Below are 16,922 nucleotides of genomic sequence, written 5' to 3' on the forward strand. Positions count from 1 at the left end.
CTTTCCCTTCATTTCTTTCTTTTTCTTTGTCCCTTCTCCTCTCTTTCAATATCATCATCATATCCATCATGCACCATACGCATAGGTATTCGTGCATTAACTCCCATGCTTTTAGTAATTCTACTTTTTCCATCTTAATTACTAGCTATCTTACTATTTTCTAAGCGATTAACTCTTTTTATTAACATTTATAGAATAATCTCCAACATTAAAAATTCAAATCAAGAACTAACAAAGTTAGTAAAAATAGTAGTCATTCGATTTGTTTAAACAATCCCGCCAAATAATTAACACAGTGCAGCCAATTAAAAAAATTTTTCTTTAGAGGAAACGTAAACTTAAATTATTATGAGAAATGCATCTAAAACTTAATGAAAAAATTCAAAATCTTAAAAAAATCATCTAAACTCAAATAATAACAAACATCCAAAATCGTTTTAAGAATTTATTTTAAAAATTTTTAATAAAAAGAATCTAAAACGTAAAAAAAAACTGTTAAAGACCTAACAAAAATAAAATATTTAAATTTTTTTTCAAATTCTAAAACCTAATAAAACAAAACATCCAATAAAATATTAAAAAAGAACATTCAAAAATTAAGAAAAAAAACATCTAAAATTATTAAAAAATAATCCAAAATCCAAAAAAAGAAACATCCAAAACATAAGAAAAAAAATCCAAAACTTAGAACACTACAAGAAAAATATTGAATATCGCGGATTTATCGACGGATTTATCAAAAATTCACCGGTAATATGTTTACCGTCAAAATAAATCTGATGGTATAAATCTCACCGGTAATTATTTACTGACAATTTTTTTGTCCGCGGCTAATTACCGTCGAAAAGTTTCTGTTGATAATTTTTACCTTCGGATTTTTCTCCCAACAAATTCGACGGTAATATATTATTAATTAATAATCAAATTAATAATTATCGACAGATTTATTCAACAGCAAATCTGATGGTAAACTTAAATTTTTAAATTTTTAAAAAATTTGTTAATCCTAATGTATTAAAATATGCTCATCAACTAAGAGCATAGCTTCTAGTGAAACATAAGACGATAACAAGATAAATAACATTAATCCTAGATTCCTAGTTATTCCCATATGCGCAGAAAAGTACAGACACTAACAGATAACAATAATTAGAGTGTAATAATGGAATTTATAATAAAATTTCAAATACAGAAAAGATAGAACAATTTCTCGAAAGCAGAAATCTAATTTCAAACACAAGAAATTAAAGCAAGAAAAACTACTAAAGATGCGAATGCATCAAACATGAATCAAACCAATCCAAACAATTGATATTTCAAACACAAGAATCACAATAACATACTTAATTGTATATGAACTAACACTATTTCTAATAAAAAAAATTCTACTTTGACTCTAAATTCAACTAACAGCAGCAAATTATCCTAAACAATTCATATCCCTAGAAATTAACATAAGACTAATCCTAAATTAACGAAAAAAATAAGGGGAGAGGTGAAATTGTAATGGCAGCCACTGCTAAAAGCGGCGCCATCAACTTCATTCTCGCCGGAAAAATTAAAGCAAGAAAAACTACTAAAATAAAAAACAGAAAAAATTAAGAATAAATCAAAACAAAAATAAAAAAATGAATTCATAAATCACAAAATCAAAATAAAACAAGAACATAGGCATACACTATAAATTAAGGTTTAGAGTTAGGGTTCAAAAAGGGGAGTTAGGGGTTTTTTATTTAAAATGAAGTAAAAATGAGGAAGAAATAAGAAGAGGGATAATGACAACCTACCTAGAGGAGGCAGGAGAGAGATAGGTTGGAGATTAAGGGAGCAACGACGGTGGCAGTAGTGGCGAGGGAAAGAAAATGACAGTGACAGAGCAACCAAGAGAGAGAGAGAGAGAGAGAGAGAGAGAGAGAGAGAGAGAGAGAGAGAGAGTAGTTCGAAAATAAAGGAGAAAAGGGTTCGGCTTCAAATTTAAAGCAAGATTATTGTCGGATTTACATGTGAAAAAATATGACAGTAACGCTTTGAAAGTAACTAAAATACAGCGTTGCACTAATCAGAGAAACGGTAATTTCAGTACCAATTTTTCTTCCAATTATTACCAGCGAATTTACTATAGAAAATTAAATATGACGGCAACCTTTTTATCCGATGAATTAATTGCCAAATTCGCCGCTAGCATCTGACGTTAAATCTGATGGCATTTAGCGTTTTTTGTAGTAAAAAAAAACATCTAAAAATAACAAACATTCAAAATAATTGTAAAATCATTTTAAAAATTCCAAATATCATTTTAAAAAATTCTAAAATCATTTCATTTAAAAAAATTTTAATAAAAAAACATACAAAATTTCACAAAAAGAAACATAAAACAGCTAATAAAAATAAGATATCCAACTTTTTTTTATTTCAAAACATAACAAAGAGACATTTAAGAAAATATTGAAAAAAGAATATCCGAAAATTAAGAAAAAATCTAAAACTATTAAAAAATTATCCAAATTCCATAAAAGAAAAAACATTCAAAACATAAGAAAGAGAAACATCCGAAATTTAGAAAAAAGAAACAACCAAAATTAATAAAAAGAAATTCAAAGCTAAAAAGAAGAATAATAATAAAGAGGAGGAAGAGAAGAAGAATGAGAAGTGAAAGAAGAAAAGAAAATGATCTTCTAAAAAGAGGCTCGATGGCGATACGAGGACTTTGCATGGTAAAACCAACAGCTCAGTAAGAAGTGTTGCAATGATACGCTTTCTATTGTGACGTATATAAAACAATTAGTATATTAGATCAAAGTATCTAAACCTTAATTAATAGAGTAGTATGAAAAAAGAAATAAATGAAAAAAGCATGTATCAATATTTTGGTCCCTTTATATCATTTCTTAGGATAACAAACAGCAACAGCTAATAATAACCAAAAGAATATCATGACAGCCTTCAAAGCTGACTAAAGGGTCATACATAGAGTATATATTTGTATACATGTACCACTAATAAAGTATTCAAATTGTATCATCACCCCATTAATGTTTAATGATTCATCATATGAAAGCCTCCTTGATTGTCCGTGGCAAAATCAAAAGAGAGTATGTAATCTTGTTTCCTGTATGTTAGACACGTCTGCATGCATTGGTCCTCTAACTCTAAGCAACACATAAATGGCTAAACATGATTATGTAGAGAGATGAAAATTGACTTCAAAACAGTTCAAATTGGAGGAATAACTTTTCTAAACTGTGGGTGGCTGGGTGATCATGACATAACAGAATAATTATTGATTATTAGTGGTTAGAGAATGTAGAACAAAAAAGAAATCAATTCCGACCTGCCGGATTCGAACCAGCGACCTAAGGATTGCTACACCAACTACAGTCCTCCGCTCTACCAACTGAGCTAAGGTCGGATGTTGAGTTTAGTGCGATGTTTTTTATATCATGTACTTTTTATCCAATAGTCTTCATATGAAGGTAAAAGTTAAAAGTCGTTATGTTAATAATTTAGTTAAACATGTTAAATTATTGAGTATTTATTCATTTTGGTTCTTAAAGAATTTTAGATCAAATACTTTAGTTTCTAAATAAAATTAATTATTCGATTTGTTCCTAATAATTAACTCCGTCAATCATTTAGGTCCTTTGCTCCGTCAACTTTAACAGAGGAGAAAATAGTCTATGAGAATTCTAACAGGAGACAAAATAGTCCCTGACCTCCTCTATTCGGAAACAACAATGTTCTCTCCTAATTCCATCATATTTCACATAACACTTACAATCTAACACTGTAACTTCAAGCTACACAATGCACACTCTACAACTTCAATATTCACAAGAAGAAAAATTCTCAACTTGTTCTCAACCAATTCATACTCAGAAAACTAATGACTATGTCTCTCAAGTACTTGTCGTCTTCGATAGATCCCATGAATTTAGACAGGAAGTTTGATTTGTTAAGACCAGTCGTCGTCGCCATCTCCTTCCTCCTCTGCTCTATCATCTCCATGACCACATTGTCTACTACTCCGATTGCTTTCTTCAGCTTCTTCTCCGAACCAATGTTCAGTAATCGCTTCAGTTTTCATATGAGCGGCAACGGCGACATTGCTCGTTGTACTGATAGTTTGGATACGAGGTCGAAGCAGTTTGTCAACTTGGACTCCAGAAAAGAAAGAATGAAGTACTCGAAGTCCATTTCAAATGAGAATTTGCATATGATATCGAAGAAGAATATCTTCTCATGATGTCCTAATGTACAACAATCTATATTACTTGTCGGATAGTGGAGAAAGACGTGCCCTTGGGGTAGTTATGGAACTTGGTCTTGAGGATATGGTGGACATTGTCAGGGTTGGAGGTGATGCTATTATCGAGGACGTGGAAGTGGATGCTTCTGGTGGGTGAAGTACAAAGGAGGTGGGTGTACCAATCACAAAAATTTAGGAAGTATGTGGTCCATGACATGTTGAGGTAGGTGCGATACGCGTGGCAGTTATACAATGGCTTGATCTTGAAGCTGAAGAGGAGGAAGGAAAAGATGGAAAAGAAGACTGTGAAGGTGAAGAAGAAAAGTATGAATGTTAGGGTTATACGAGATACGATGGAAATTGGAAAAGAACAATATCATTTTCGGACAAAGGGGTCAGGGATAATTTTGTCCCATGTTAGAGTTGTCAATGATCATTTTGTCCCCTGTTAGAGTTGTCACTTCCGTTAGAGTTGATGGAGCCAAGGACCTAAGTGACTAACGGAATTAATTGTTAGGAACTAATCGAGTAATTAATTTTAGTTGAGGACTAAAATGTCTGATTCGAAATTCTAAAATGGGTAAATATTTTAAATTATTTATTATTTTTTAACTAACAATTTCATCAAGAAACACATGAACATGAAAAATTTCATATTTTATAAAAATTCTAAAAATCAAATCGATTATTGAACTATTTTAATTACTAATTTACTGGTTTATTGCTTCAACCAATTTAATCGAAATTCAATAAAAAAAGCTATTTTATTATAAAATAATAAATAAACACAAAAGAATACAAATAATCAAGTTATATTCTTGTTGTATTAATGAGCATGTTAAATTATAATTTTGACTATAGATTTTATATTAGTATTGTGTTATAATTATAACCATTTGAGTAAAATTTATTAGCAGTTTTTAATTTTTAATTTAATCTAAATTTATTAAGAATTTTGAAATTTTAATCATTTTAAAGATATTTTTTTCTTTTAAACATAATTTATTTATAGCATATATTTATTTTAGATTATATTATAATCAATCTACATTAGTATTTAAATATACGTGTAACTTATCATAAGAATAAAAAATTAATTATTTTTGGTATGAAAATTTTAAATTAAATAGATGTTGTAGAAATAAAATATTAATAAAAAGATAAAAAAAATAATGAACTAACAAATTAGTGTCTTAGGATTAGACTAAACATATTCATAGGGTTGAACATGTTACAACTCAGTCAATTAAACTTATTTACTTGTTAAAAAGATAACGTAAAATGGACAAAATAAAAAAAGTTCAAAATACCTACTAATGACATAAATTTAATGATGATTAATTCATTAATGCAGTGTTACGCACTAACTAATTAAAAGAGCATCTTAATTGGATATGTGACTAGTGCAAACTAATTAGCATATCTTATTCAAACAATTGTAACAAAAGTTTCAGTGTCTTAAATCAAGCCTGCTACTAAATGTAAAGCAAACTGCACCATAAATTATCATTATCTTCAGAAACTGCAATAACAAGGTTAGTTAGATAGTGCATTAATCTTAACATAAGTAAAGATGTTATAATTAACTTATACAATAAAATAGAGAAAACAAGAGTTAGAAAAATAAAATGAATGAAAATGGTTTTATTTACTAACTTGAGGGTTATTGTTGTGCTTATCAAATATCAACGGCCTTTGCTTTATTCCAATAGTCTCTAATATGTGTATCTGTGTCGCCGATAAGGGTGAGAGAAGTGGCGATTGAATCACCTTAAAAGCTTTATCTTCAATATAAATTGGACCGTATTTTTTCTATGTCCTGCCAAAATCTATTGTAAACTATTTTACCTTATAACAATCTATATAAATCAACTAGATGATAGAATTTTGATTCTAATATTTAAACTAATTTTTATCATGATGGCAAGTAATCAATAATCTGAATACATAAAATCTAATCCAAATTGAATTTTAATTTTTTTTGGCATGATACTACAACAAAAATATTCATTTAACTACACTTTTTTAAGCTATATTTAAAAAGTGTAGTCTATTCACATTTTTTTGTATTATTATTTTTTAAGCAGGTAAAAAATATAGTTGTAGCATCATTTAAAAAATGTCTCCTTAGATATTGTAAATATCACTTATAAAATGTAGTCATATTTTAAATTCTTAATATCTAAAGTTGCACTTTTCTTACCAAAGAGTACATTTTAAAGAATAATCTGTTTATTATGTTTTGGTGCGCTTTTAAAAGTGTTGCCTAATATAAAAACACCAAATAAGACAATAAATCAGAAAGGGGGAGCACGGGAAGAAGACGAGAGGAAAGGGGAAGGAAAGAAAGAAAGGACGACGCCGGCTAGGACTCTGCTGCCAACGCTGTTGTCGTCGAGCGCCAGTGACAGAGAGCTCGAGGAAGAGAGAAAACGCGATGGAAGAGAGAAGAAGGGGTACTCCGTCGCTGCTGAAGCTCCACTGCCACTGCTAGGGGTTGTTGCCATTGTTGTTTTGCCACCGTTGGGCTGCTATGCTGCCGCCAAGGAGCTCGAAAGGAGTACTTTCTGTCTCCAGGTAACTATTCTCTGTGCTGTATCCTCTCTTTCTTGCTCATTCTCCAACTCGCTCCCACTTTTCAGTTCGAAGGTGCGTATGGTTTTGATAGTGATGATGAATTGCAATGGCTAATTGAGATAGAGAAGGTATATATTAATTTTTAATTGGTTCTGTGAATTTTTGGGAGTTTTGGGTTCTAATTTTAGGTTTTCTAATTTTCTAATTAGTTGTTGTTCTTATATTGTTCCATGTTTTTACTATCGTAATTTTGGCGTCAAGCAAAGGATAGATTAAATGAACTTTTCATCTTATTACCCCAAATAATAAAGGGGTCTACTATGCTCTCTAATTGATTTCATTGTAGTTGATTGGTGTCATTTCAGGCCACTAGCAGAACTAGATCGCTATTTGAAAGCTTCACAAATTAGGGAGAGAGCAGTTGACAGGATTAATAATGTTATTTGAACGTATGAATCAATTGTTTGTACCTTATATTTCTTCAGGGTTTTATTGTTAGATCATTTCTCTTAGTATATAGCTTCAATCTATTGTGCTTTATTGATTATAATCCTTTTTCTCTTTTAATTTGTGTAGTTCCCATTACTTCCAGATATAATGATTTGAGGCTTAGAATATTTTCCAAACACCCAAATTTGTTCCCTGAAGAGGTGAGTATCATTTATTGAAAGAAATCAGACTTTTAAAGAAAGTATTGATGTTTAAGAGGAAGTGGTATTCTTTTTCTCCTTACCACTGAATCAAAATTCTTATTTCTTAATTAATTGGTGGATTCCTTATTGCGTGCAATGATGGTATTAGGGGTAGTGCTAATAAATTTTTTAATAAACCTAAACAATAAAAGATATATTTATAATCATCAAAACAAAATATGTATATATGCCAATGAGTTATAACTCAAATTGCATAGTCTCTTCATACTCATCTAACAGGTTGCGAATTCGAGTCTCTCTATCTTTGGTGAAAAAAAAAGATGTATATATATTTTAAAAAAAGAGAGTTCATGGTTTATCTTGAATTTTCCTTCTTTTGGCAGGCTGGTCTTCCACCAGGTGTTCTGAATATAGTTTCTGGATTTGGCCCAATTGTTGGTGCAGCTCTTGCAAGTCAAATGGACGTTGACAAGGTACTAGCATGCTTCATTTTCTCACACGTTAATTTGTTAAGCTATTGAGTTAACAATGTTGAAGATTTGTTTGTTTTAACATTCCTAATAAGCCAGCCATAAATCATAGACAATAATGTGAAAGCACGCATTTATTACTTGTTGCAGCTAGCATTTACTGGATCAACAGACAATGAAAAATTGTGCTTAAATTGGCTGCAAGAAGCAATCTGAAGCTGGTGACATTGGAGTTGGGAGGAAAATCACCTTTCATTGTGTGTCATGATGCTGATGTTGACCACGCTATTGAACAAGCACACTTTGCTCTCTTCTTTAATCAGGTACGTATAAATATATAGGTGAATTCTAATATGTCTATGCTTATGGTGTCTATGTAATATAATCTTGATTTGTAGGGACAATGTTGTTGTGTTGGGTCTCGAACCTTTGTACATGAGTCTATCTATGATGAGTTCTTAGAGAAGTCAAAGAAACGTGCTTTGAGACACATTGTTGGTGATCCATTCAAGAAGGGTGTTGATCAAAGCCCTCAGGTGCTGCATGCTCTCTATTCTAATCCATTCACTCCTCGGTTTTTAGAATAGCTGACTGATAAACCACTATTTTATAGTTTATCTTATGCTCAATTGAGTGGTTTTTATCAACTCTTTACTCACTTATTCATACAATTCGCATGTTTTACATTTTCCTTCCTGATTTTGTGCTATGATTGAAAACATGCTTCTTTGATCTTATAATTGCTCATTATTAATCCTCTCTTATTACCATTAGATGCCTTGATATGTGTGTTAATTGTTTTCAGATATTATAGGGCAGGAATGGCTTGGAGGATGGAAAGGAAGCATGCAAAAGTGGAAGGAATACAAGAAGTTGAAGAAGTTGTTAAGCTGTCCAGCCTGACCTCTTCGCACTCAAACGGCTATAACTTTAGCTATAGAGGTCCAAACGATACGGTTCCAGTTGCATTGGAAAGCTAACGTCCGGGGCTTCGATTTGATATATAATATGCCATAGTTTACCTGACGCTAGGTGACGTGAACGCGTGATCCACGTGGACGCGTCGCAGCTGCGAACTTTAATCCGCGCGACCGCGTGGGCGACGCCTCCGCGTCACTTGCCCGCAACCTGTACGGACCAGAAAGCGCTGGAAGTGACTTCTGGGCTGTTTCTGACCCAGTTTTCGGCCCGAAAAACATAGATTAGAGGCTAAAAAGTGGGGGAATGCATCCATTATGATCATGCTCTCATAATTCACTTTTCATGTTTTAGATGTAGTTTTTAGAGAGAGAGGTTCTCTCCTCTCTCTTAGGATTTAGGTAGAGTTTTTAGAAATTAGGATTTAGGACTTTTCTTAGTTTTAGGAGTGACTCTCAATCCCAGGTTCAATGCTCTTTGTATTTATTTATTTTCAATGTTCCATGTTAGATTGATTTTCTTAATTAATGTTATTTGAGATATTTCAGTTTATGATTGTTTTATTTATGAATGCTTTTTTTTTTAATTTAGATATTTTCCCTTTTGGCTTTGGTTGATTAATTGGTGACTCTAGAGTTATCAAACTCATTGTTGATTGAAAATTAGATTTCTTCATTTCATTAATTCAAGTTCCAATAACTCTGACTTTTTCCAAGGAAAGACTAGGACCTGAGGAATCAAAATTAATTCATCCACTTAACTTACTTCATAGTTAGAGGTTAACAAAGTGGGAGAAAAATCCAATTCTCATCACAATTGATAAGGATAACTAGGATAGGACTTCCAGTTCTTATACCTTGCCAAGAGATTTTATTATTGTTAATTTATTTTACTTGTCATTTAAATATGCTTGTGCCCATTGCCCAAACTCCAAAACCCCAATTTACAAACTCATAACCAGTAATAAAAGCATACCTCCCTGCAATTCCTTGAGAAGACGACCCGAGGTTGAAATACTCGGTTATCAATTTTAAAGGGGTTTGTTACTTGTGACAACCAAAACTTTTGTACGAAGGGATTTCTGTTAGTTTAGAAGCTATATCTACAACGCGAATATTTTTATAAATTCTTTACTAGCAAAAATCCTAACGTCAAAATGGCGCCGTTGCCGGGGAGTTACAACAGTGTGTTGATTTATTGATTGGTATTTATTTTTAATGCAATTTTTTCTTTTCATTCTATCACTATGAACTGTACGTTTCTTTCGTTAAATGACGCGTTCGCTCCCTGATCCAAGCTTGCCAGCATTTGGCCCTGAAATTGAAAGAACGCTTTCACATATAAGGCGAGCTAGGCGTAGGCGACTCCTCTTTGAGGACGAACCTGAACCGTCATCTAAGGAAGAAACAAACCCCCTTCCTACTGATCCAGTTCATTTACGTGCAGGTGACATGGCAGCACCCAGAAGAGTCACTATCCAGGAGGAAAGAGCCCCAGATTTTACGCTCCAACCATTCCAGATACACCACCAGGCAGTAGCTGTAGATTTTGAAATAAAGTCTTCGCTACCCAACTTGATGCCCAAATTTCATGGCTTACCTGCTCAAGAGCCTATCAAGCATCTTAGGGATTTGCAGACCGCTTGTTCTACTGTTAAGCGCGATGGCACTGATGAAATCTCTATTTTATTGAAAGCCTTTCCGTTTTCTCTGGAGGGAAAGGCAAGAGAGTGGTACTACACTCAACCCAGAGAAACTGTTTCCAACTGGGATACAATTAGGAGAGAATTTCTAGATAAATTATTTCCAGCTGAAGTTGCCGATAAGCTGAGGAAGGACATGTCTATGATCGTTCAGGATGAATCTGAGACCTTCTATGAATACTTGGAATGCTTCAATATACTTCGAGATGCATGTCCCCATCATATGATTGACAAGATAGTTTTGCTCGGTTACTTTACACAGGGTTTGAGATCTCAAGATAGGACCACACTGGAAGGTGCTTGCAATGGTTCTATGAAAAAGTACAAGACTACGGACGAAGCATGGCAATTGATCAGAGATTTAGCTGACTCTACTAGAAATCATAGGCAGAGACAAAGTCGGTCAAGAGCTGTTGCGGAGGTATCCACTAATACAGAGACTACTGCTATAGCCCAGAGTCTATGTGAATTGACTAACTTGCTGAAGCAGATGCAACTGAATCAACAACAACTTCAGCAAGTTCAGCCTTCTCCACCACAGCACAGCCAGCAGTTAGTTCCACAAAGAGTGTGCGGAATCTGTGCAGATTACAGTCACTATATCGATGAGTGTCCGCAGCTCCAACCAGAAGACAACACTGTAGCAGCCACTCACAACTTTCATGACCACCCCAATCAAGGGTACAATCAAGGTGGCAACTATAACCAAGGAAAGACTGGGACTTGAGGATTCGAATTAATTCATTCACTTGACTTACCTTCATAGTTAGAGGTTAACAAAGTGGGAGAAAAATCCAATTCTCATCACAATTGATAAGGATAACTAGGATAGGACTTCCAGTTCTCATACCTTACCAAGAGTTTATTTTACAGTTGTTATTATTTTATTTTAAGTGTCATTTAACATACCTTTTACCTTAATCCAAAACCCCAAACATACTTTTGCATAACCAATAATAAGAACATACCTCCCTGTAATTCCTTGAGAAGATGACCCGATGTTTAAATACTCGGTTATCAATTTTAAAAGGGGTTTGTTACTTGTGACAACCAAAACTTTTGTATGAAGGGATTTCTGTTAGTTTAAAAGCTATATCTACAACGCGAATATTTTTATAAATTCTTTACTAGCAAAAATCTTAACGTCACTGACTTTGATGCATGCAATTAACCGAGAGAAATTCAAATCTCAGATTGTCACATAATAATTTGAGAAAGTGATTAGGTACATAAGATCTGGAATTGAAAGCAATGCTACCCTTGAATGTGAGGGTCAGCGATTGGGCTCAAAAGGCTTCTTCATCGAGCCAACTGTTTTCTCCAATGTTAAAGTATTCGTTTGTTTCATTTTGTATTGGCACAAGTGGCTTGCACATTAAGATTCATAACCTAAATATGCTAACAACTCCCCTAAGGAGACAATGAAGAATCTTGACAATGTGTACAATGGGCTAGTTATTTAGCCCAATAAGGATAAAAAATGAAAACCACCCCACAAATTACCCTAATTCCAAAAATCCCCATTCAGTTACTTTATCAAAACAACCATCCAAACCCTAATTGCAAACACATTTCACCCAAATCTTTCTTCTTCTTTAGCCGGAACCCCCCCACCCCGCGCTCCAAATTCTTCACTAACCATCCTACCTTAGCAGCGTCGGAGACACACCTGACCATCCAACACCGGCGACCGCAGTGCACCCTCTCTAGCGTGCATCTGTCCCTGTCACCGGCAACCAACAGCTCAGACGGTGCCTGCTTCAAGTTGCGGGTCTCTTGTGTCATCCGCAGGACGCCTTCTTCATCATTCCAATCGCGCGTCGATGCTGCCTGGGTCGCCACTCTCTCGCGCACCGACACCCATCTTGAGGTCCGTGTCCTGCATCCGCCACCCTAGCCTCCCAGTTTGTCGAAGCCGTGACCGCTGAATAGGTTTCCCTCCTTGCTGCTACGACACACACGACCAGCCATACCTGCTACCAAAGGTTTGTTGATTAATATGGTTAGTTGATGTTAATGGTTTTACTTATAACTAGATGTTCATGCTATGAATCTTGCTGAGTTAGTTGGTTGTTCATAATTAAGAACTCCATGGTTAGAATTTGAATGTATTAGAACGTATCAAAAAAGTTGTTACTATTGATGGTTGCACTTGATTTAATTAAGAACACCATACTGATTGTTATTTGTTTTAGATTGTGAGTTTATTGAACACTTGAGCACATTTAGTTGCACACATTTTACTGATTGTATTCTTAATTTGCTTAGTGGTGGTTGGAACTTTTTATACTTGTTGACTAAGGGTTCAGTTGATAACATGATGTTTATGCAATGTATTTGGCTGAGTTACTTTTTATACGCTCCTTGCTTTGGCCAGGGAAGAATAAGTTGAGTTATCGGTTAAAAAGCACTTTAATTTTGCAAGAATCACACTTTTTCTTGTTCTCACTTTGGTAAGTTTTTATTGGAATCTTTCCGATTTTACCTACCTAGTTTGGCGGCTTTAATAGTATCATTGATAATGTTTTCTGAGTATGAATGTCATGCTGTTCTATTTCTCGCTACATGCTTGTTTGGTAATTAGATTATGATTTTCAGATTGAGGAAAACCCAATGATTTATCAGTTCTTAACAGTCTACCAACTGACCAAAATTACGGGTAAGGAGGTCGAAACACCGTTCACATCACCAAGCACAAAACCCCTGGTACAAATGGCTGAAGGGTTACTGACGAACGGATTAATTGATGGTAAAGAAATTCACAAATATGATCGTGTTGTAAGTAGAGCTTCTAAACCAACAGAAAATCCTTTTGTACAAACATTTGGTTGTCACAGGTAACAAACCCAATAAATTTTATAAACTGAAGTATTCAAACCTCGGGTCGTCTTCTCAAGGAATTGCAGGGAAGTGTGAATTATTATTGATTATGGAAAATAGTATTTTTGGGTTTTAAAAAGGTTTGAACCAGAGAAATAAAATGCGGGAATTAATAAATTAATAACTAATAAAACTCTTGGCAAGGTATGAAAGCTGGAAGTCCTATCCTAGTTATCCTTATCAATGGTGATGATAATTATATTTTTGCTCCCACTAAGTCAACCTCTAACTATGAAGGTAAGTCAAGTGGACAAATAAATTTAACACCTAAAGTCCTAGTCAACTTCTGAGGAAAGACTAGAGTTATAGGAATCTAAATCAATCAGCAAAGATATCAATTATCAATCACGATGAGTTTGACAACTCAAGAGTTACCAATTAATCAACCAAAGCCAAAAGGGAAAAAATCTAAATTATTTATATAAATAAAAGAAAGCAATCATAAATCTGAAATACCTCAAATTATATTAAATACAAAATTCAAATCCTAACATGGAGTTCATAAACCAATATTAACAAACTAAAATAATAGAATAAATAAAAGTAGAAGAGAAATTAAAGTAAAGGAACATTGAACCTGGAAAGTGAGAAGAAGAAATCCTAAATCCTTTAAGAGGAATCCTAATCCTAAATCCTAAGAGAGAGGAGAGAGCCTCTCTCTCTAAAAACTACATCTAAACCTAAAATTGTGTGTATGATCTGATATGTTGAGTCTCTGCATGTTCCCTGACTTTAATCTGTGTTTCAGGGCCAAAATCTAGGTCAAAACGTGGGCCAAAATCATCTCCAACGTTTCCTGAATTTTCTGCAGATCGCGCATGTCATGCGTACGCGTCAGTCATGCGTACGCGTCAGTCACGCGTACGCATCGTTTGACGATTTTTCCCTCCACGCGTGCGCGTCAGGCACGCGCTCGCATCATTTGGGCGAACTCCAATCCACGCGTACGCGTACGCGTTGCTGTGATTTTGTCCAAATCGCGTGCACGCGTCAACCATGCGTGCGCGTCACTGTCCGCTGGTTGTCTCATTTATTTCTTGTGCTCCTTCCCTTTTTGCAAGCTTCCTCTCCATTCTCTAAGCCATTCTTGCCCTATGAAGCCTGAAATACTTAACACACATATCACGGCTTCGAATGGTATAAAGGAGAAAATATACAATTAAAAGATCTTTAAGAAGTAAGTTTTCAATCATAGAGCAATTTGGGAAGGAATTGTAAATACATGCTAATCATATGAATAAGTGGGTAAAGACTTGATAAAAACCACTCAATTAAACACAATATGAATCATAAAATAATGGTTTATCAACCTCCCCACACTTAAACATTAGCATGTCCTCATGCTTAGCTTAAGGAGATAAAATAAATGAGTAGGAAAAAGCATGACTCATGTAATGCAACTTATGAATGTGAATGCAACTACATGCTAAAATGATTCTACCTACTTGGTGAAAAAAGTAGATAAATCTTTCAAGAACAAATATGAACTGGATTTTACTAATTCAAATCACAAGATAAAGTACAAATAACTTGCAAGAAGAGAATAGCTCATGATGGCAGGGAACAAGGAATCGAGCATCGAACCCTTACTATAAGTGTATGCACTCTAATCGCTCAGGTGTTTAAGGTTCGATTCTCTCAATTCTCTACTAACCTTGCTTTTTAAGGCTTTCTCTTCTTCTACCAATCAACAAAATTTTAATGCACAAATACACAAATCAAGAGGTCTTTTAAGGGTTGTAATGGGGTTAAGGTCAAGGTAGGATTGTATTTGGCCAAGTGGACTAAAATCTGAATCCTTAATTAACATAAACTTTTCCCACCTAACTTAAGACAATCCATATAATCACAATACAAAATCTAACTGCCCATTAACTATGTTTACCACATATTCATGCATCCTAAATTTGAGTACAACTCATATGCATTGATTTCACCATTCACTTTGGGGCATTTTGTCCCCTTTTTATTTTTTTGCTCTTTTTCTTTTCTTTTTCTCTCCTTTTTTTATTTTTATTTTTCTTTTTATTTTTCTTTTCTTTTGTTTTTCTCAATGCATATATTAAGGTATTGAATACATAAACATGTTCTCAACATTTTTCACATTTTCACAGAAAGTCTAACATACTCAATTCTCAAACCAAACATTTCCAAACCCACTTTTCCCACACTTAAATCATAAGCACTCTCAGTTAGTCTAAGCTAACCAAGGATTCAAATTCAGGACATTATTTTTTTCCACTTAGAGTTAATGATGTGCTAAAGTAAAGAATAAAAGGGGCAAAATAGGCTCAAATTGGTTTGCAAGGGGTAATGAAGGGTTAAGGCAATATGGGTATGTAAGCTCAATGAAACAAGGCCTCAATCATATAAGTGTATGCATACATTAAACAATGGAAATATAGAATCAAGCAAGACAAAGATCACAATTTTAGAGAGAAAAAACACACAGAAATAAAATATATTGGTTGATAAAATACAACCAATCAAATAGGCTCAAAATCTCACTGGTTTTGTGTGTTCAAGCTCTAAATCATGTTTCAATGTAATATTTCTTCAAACAAGTTTTTCGAAAAGTTTAATTCAAATTAGTGAAATGCTATAGAAAGTTTTCTTGAAAAAGAAAATATTACTTCAACCAAGTGGTAAAATATGCACAAAATCAAACAAACATGCAAATGCAACAACTAATTTAAACATTGGTGTTGAGACAGGAAGGTACTAACCCATGGAGATCGGTATCGACCTCCCCACACTTAGAGATTGCACCGTCCTCGGTGCATGCAAAGATGTGCAGGTGGGCGGGGGTTGTGGTTCCTCAGCTGGTGCTCGTTGTAGAGTCTTTCTCTTTATCCTTCCTGGTGGACATCCTGAAAAGGGAGAAGAGAAAGGGACATGAAGTCAAAGGGATAGAGCAAGGGAGAGGGCAGTACGAGTGATAATCATGCCAAAGTAAAGAAGAATGTCGTTAACACATGGTCGCGACTCCATGAAATTAGGACATCAATGGAAATATAGCATGATAAATTGAGGCAATTAAATGCAAGATGTTTATTGGCATGTGAGCAAAGGCATGAGTAGCATAGATCAAGCATTAAAAGCCAAAATGTATTATCAGTCGTAAGAAACTAACAATAATATTTGTATTGACAATTATATTTAATTAATAAAATATTGGAAGGGTTTGGTGAAAAATAGGCATTAGAGTAGAAGGATAGAATAATTAAGAATTCACAATGCCATACGGGCTTTTCACAAACACGTAGTATGCATGTTTAATATGATAGGGGGAGAATGAAATTGGAATATGCAAGCATTCCGAAAATAATTAATATGAACTGTCAAACAACTCCATAATAATCCACAAGTAATAGTGGCAAACCTAAATAAAGTTCCAACACCAACATAAAAATTCATGAAGAAGAAAGAGGAAGAGATCCTAAATAATTATACTAAAAAGAAAATTAAGAAAAAAT

The 16,922-nt window shown here is 34.0% G+C and overlaps 1 non-coding gene and 1 pseudogene across 1 annotated transcript; one reads left to right on the forward strand and one right to left on the reverse strand.

Moving 5' to 3' along the window:
- Positions 1–3,325: 3,325 nt before the first annotated feature.
- Positions 3,326–3,409, reverse strand: TRNAY-GUA (transfer RNA tyrosine (anticodon GUA)). Its single transcript is given in 2 exon segments — positions 3,326–3,361; positions 3,373–3,409. It is a non-coding gene; the product is annotated as a tRNA-Tyr (tRNA).
- An 841-nt stretch (positions 3,410–4,250) lies between these two features.
- Positions 4,251–16,922, forward strand: part of LOC107492655 (aldehyde dehydrogenase family 2 member B4, mitochondrial-like) — a 57,835-nt pseudogene continuing 45,163 nt past the window's right edge.

This window comes from Arachis duranensis, chromosome 1 (assembly GCF_000817695.3).
Source record: "Arachis duranensis cultivar V14167 chromosome 1, aradu.V14167.gnm2.J7QH, whole genome shotgun sequence".
NCBI classification, from domain to species: Eukaryota; Viridiplantae; Streptophyta; class Magnoliopsida; order Fabales; family Fabaceae; genus Arachis; species Arachis duranensis.